The 5,080-nt window shown below is 41.2% G+C and overlaps 1 non-coding gene across 1 annotated transcript; it reads left to right on the forward strand.

Annotated features, from left to right (window-relative positions):
• The first annotated feature begins 544 nt into the window (after positions 1-544).
• On the forward strand, positions 545-618 carry Trnat-ugu (transfer RNA threonine (anticodon UGU)). The gene has a single exon. It is a non-coding gene; the product is annotated as a tRNA-Thr (tRNA).
• Positions 619-5,080: the final 4,462 nt, after the last annotated feature.

Below are 5,080 nucleotides of genomic sequence, written 5' to 3' on the forward strand. Positions count from 1 at the left end.
CAGGATAGATTAGCATGGAGAGCTGCATCAAACCAGTCTCAGGACAGAAGACCACAACAACAACATCCATGTGGAGCACGTGTTGGTCTCACTGCGGAGTCCTAGACTGAGACACACACAACTGATTTCATCAAAGTGTACGGGTCTGAAGATGGCGTTGACGCAACGTCGAAACTAGTAGCGAAGTAAATATAAAATCTTAAGTACAGCTGGAGGAGTTTCATTTTTAATAAAAATCGTACCAGCTGTGTCCCACCGTCATCTAGTTTAAATATGGATGTACGAAGAGTAACTGTTCTTTCGAGAACAAGTTACTGTCTTCGTATATATAGTTAAAGGCTACCCAGCCATTGACCTTCGTCTGTGCAAATACGCACAGGTTGCCCAAATTCTTACGGGAATCGCCAAAGCGTGTGCGAGTAATGAGTGGGTGGGCAAATGTCTATAAGGTACAATACATATGTAGAATTGTGGACAATTGGGAATGTGAGTCTCACGGATACGTGCAAGGGATAAGTCCCTGCAGTCGCGCTATTCATCTGTTTCCTCGGTGGCTCAGCTGGATAGAGCGTCTGCCATGTAAGCAGGAGATCCCGGGTTCGAGTCCCGGTCGGGACACTCATTTTCAGCTGTCCACATCGAGGTATATCAACAACACCTGTCGGCAGCTTAGGTTGTCAGTTAGTCATCATTTATGCTAGGCTTTTTAACTGAGCGGTCAGAATACATTTCTTCGCTAATGAAATTCGTCGTAAATAATCCATCACAATTTGAGAAGAACAGTGGTGTACACACCTAAACAGTAGAGGGAAAAATGAGCTTTTGTACTCACCGTTAAAGCTGTCAACAGCTCAAAGAGAAGTTCAATGCGCGGCAATAAAAAGTTTTGATCATTTGTCCAATAACATAAAATGTCTGACAGGTATCGAAGCAAGTTTTAACTATCATATAAAATTGTTGCTTCAGGATTCCTATTTCATACAAGAATTTCAACTTAAAAACTGATAGCCAATAAAAGAAAGTACTTTTAATTGTAGTTGTATGAATAGGAATAGAATAATGTATCCTTAATGTTAACACTAATCATGTATACATATTCTGGAAATTGATTCGTTCCACACCAATTCGATAAACAATCATTCAAATGATCTAAAAACATGCAACTTACTAACTATTAGGCATGTGTTGTGTTTTTGTTGTTTCCTGTATTTTGGCCATACCAGAAATTCTAGAATATGGACTGCTAATACAAGGTAGAGAAAATAGGGCTCTTATTGCAGTATGTAGACAGTCATTTTTCTCTCGCTCCATTTGCAAATGGAACGGGAAAGGAAATGAAATGTTCAAATGCGTGTGAAATCCTATGGTACTTAACTGCTAAGGTCATCAGTCCCTAAACTTACACACTACTCAACTTAAATTATCCTAAGCACAAACACACACACCCATGCCCGAGGGAGGACTCGAACCTCCGCCGTGACCAGCCGCATAGTCCATGACTGCAGCGCCTGAGACCGCTCGGCTAATCCCGCGCGGCGAAAGGAAATGACTCGTAGTAATATAAGGTACCCTCCGCCATGCACCTAATGGTGGGTTGTGGAGAACGCATGCAGGTGCAGATGTAGACTCTTCATGAAGGATAACACGCTGCGTCGCGCCTCTCAGAAAATTCTCACACCAATCGCAAAGGATGCTATAAATCCCACATGATGGAACTTTCTTCAGAAAGGGTGGACCCGATGCTGAATTAATGTCTTTTCGAAAGTCTGGAACCACCGAAGGAATGTGATTTACTTCACTCAAGATTTCTGTGGAGGAGATATGTGAAGTGTAGAAGTTGAGTTTTGCCTGATCGATGTTTTCAGAACCCTGGATGCAGAAGGATATTTTCTTCCAGATTGGTGAATGTTTTAGAGCTGTGAATATTCAACAGTGCTCTCTTATAAATGGACGTCAGCCATACAGGAAAGTTCTTATTTTATAGACAAGCGTAACTTTACTTCTTTTCAGCTCATATTTGACATTAACTGCTTCAGTTCAGGCACTGCTACCGAGCGAGGTGGCGCAATGGTTAGACACTGCACTCGCATTCGGGAGGACGACGGTTCAGTCCCGCGTCCGGCCATCTTGATTTAGGTTTTCCGTGATTTCCCTGAATTGCTCCAGGCAAATGCCGGGATGGTTCCGTTGCAAGGGCACGGCCGACTTCCTTCCCCGTCCTTCCCTAATCCGATGAGACCGATGACCTCGCTGTCTGGTCTCCTTCCCCAAAACAACCCCCAACCTCAGGCATTGCTGCGTCACCTGTAACACTGAAAGTTTCTCGGCAAAAATCGTCTCTACCTCCCATCTATGTTGCAGTAAAAGCTGTTCACGCAGCCTTAAAAACCCACTGGCTGTAGTCTCGAGCCTATTGCCCAGGCAGCAATTGTGACGCCATGTCACCGAATCGCGGCCCCCACGAGAATATGGGTCCCGTAACGAATTTGTGACGTCGCACTAGTCGGCTTGTCGGGCACACTTTGAGAACACTCGGCTCCATGCAGAACCCACAGCGAATGAATACGTAATTGAAATGGTTCCCACTATATGTCTTGATTCTGTCGTGTGCTGTCGACAGCTTGCACGCATTTAAACGCGCAGTCAAAAATTATTATAATGGCCCCCCATCAGAAACGTCTGCTGGCTCTCGAATGAAGAGCTGCAGTGTCACGTGCTGTGACGTACGCGCCATGATTTGTCTGCCTCGCGGGCCTCGACTGAATCGGTGCATCGCTTTGCTGCAGTTGACGCTTCCCGTTGGGAGCGTGCGGTTTCGAATTTGCCTTACGTGCCACGTCGGTTTCCGCGATCCACACTAGTGGATTCTTATTTCATCGAGGTCGCTGTATCTTCACCTCAGACTTCTGCCAGCGAAAAGTAAGCCAAGCTACCGCCTATAAAACATCTGTGGAGAGCTTCCTTGTGACAGCATTTTCGTTGTCGTAGTTTTTCATGCTTTTCACCCTACTCGTTACGTACGTGTAGGGTGAAGTCAGGAATGGTTATGTCGATCTGAGATATTTAGATGTTTCGATGATACAAGAGGCCAAATTTAGAAACAGATCCTTATCTGCTTCTCGCTTAGCTCCACTGACGTTCCCTCATCGAGTTTCCTAGTGAAAGGTGTACTTTATACAAGACATTGTACAAATAAATAAAATGTGCGGGGTTGTCGTTCCATATCCTCACACAGCCATTTTTAATTAAATACTACTAAAAGAATTTTTTTTCGGTAGTTACTCTCCCGCAGTTTCTTATAAACTTTCACATCACTCAAGACTAAGTGATGTGAATAAAGCGCCAAAGCAAGGTTGCTTTCCTTTTTATGGGCCATAATGTAAGGTTGCCGGGTGGAAAGAGGTAAGCGTGTATGAGTAAATCAGCGTCAGCAAATTTCCTTGCGTAACGTGTTTACCGTTGTTACCGAAAAACTCTTCAAACTTCTATGCGATACTCTGATAAACGTTCGGATGGACATAGGCTATATATCTTATTGATATATACGGTATATAGTCATATATACGTGCTACATACAGAGGAAAGGTTGTAAGTAAAAATTCGACGCTTTATTCACCGATCTAGTTCAGATTTTTACACCATACCCTAATAAACGTTGGGACGGGCATAGGTTACTTATCTTTCAAATACAAACGTTGTGTTATATTTGTACATTACTTTTTATAAAATATACACTTTATTAGGAAATTCGACGAGGGAAGGTTGATTTTTAACTCCGGATCTTAGACTATAAGGACCTGTAGCATATTGCGATATGTCGTGAAAGAAACGTGTACTCATAAAATTTAATCACTACTGAAACAAAATATAATTCTAGTTATTACAAAAGCATTGCACGTTTACATAATGCCGGACAACATACGATATAATTACGAAAATTTCCGTAATTTTTACCGACTATGTAGTACTGCTTCAACACAGCCCCATGGTGTATTACTGTAACTAAAGCAATTCACTATTTTCAAAATAGAAGTGAAATGGCTTTTCCTGTTCGTAACCGCTCGAATTCTCTCTTGTTGTTTGACAAACAAGTCTTATATGATATCACGCTTTTCAATTACACACATGTATTTTATAGAGAAAGTAAGCAAACAGTATCTCTAACAATAGACAATCCGGCATAAACTTTATCTGTACAACGTTCCAACAAGATTTTTTTGTCTTATTTTAGTGTCTCGTTATCGTCCAGCCTATTTTCTGGCTAGTCATTTACATAATATTAGAAACTGTTTGCTGTGGTCTATTAGTAGTACTCTTTATGTTGACCATTATGAATTACTAATACTTTACTGTCAAATTATTTAATTTGGCCGGGTGCTGTAAACTAGTTTCGCTACATCGCACGTTAAAGTTTTGCTTATTTTATGATGTATTTTATCTTATAGATAATAATTCCAAGAAACGAGCTCGGGGGGATGCACGACACGGCTTAATGATAGCGCGTCATAAAGAAGTTAGTAATATTGCTTCAACTATGTTATCTATAATTACAGATTTTCTAACATTCAAAGTCGGCCGAGAGATGACCTTTCAGTGATTTACAGTTGCTAGTCTGCGTGTTGGCACGTACTATGATAGTTTTACCTACATATCACTTGTGATATGTAGGTACTGATCTAACTTAGGGTTAGCCTGAGTTAATTCTGGCAATAAATCAGAGCTTCGTACAGCAAGCCGACATCTGCAGTTGGTAGATAAACGTGACAACTTATGTTTTTATTTCCTGTAACAAAATAATTTTTAACCAAAAGAAAGAACTTCTATTAATATTCATTATTCTCTCTCTCTCTCTCTCTATCGACTTAAGCTGTTGAGCTGCAACTCCGCCTCCCTTATCGAAATACTACAGTTTAAATAGAAGGCAATCGCGTCTTTCGAACGATGATAATTTATAATCAGGGACGGAAACATGTACTTGATGTCGCACAAAATTAATAACTACTGACAACAAGGATTCTCTACAATAAAATACGATGTCCATTGACTTCGTTTATTGATCTTCAAACAACGGAACACAGCT

The sequence above is a fragment of the Schistocerca serialis genome, chromosome 10 (genome assembly GCF_023864345.2).
Source record: "Schistocerca serialis cubense isolate TAMUIC-IGC-003099 chromosome 10, iqSchSeri2.2, whole genome shotgun sequence".
Taxonomy (NCBI): Eukaryota; Metazoa; Arthropoda; class Insecta; order Orthoptera; family Acrididae; genus Schistocerca; species Schistocerca serialis.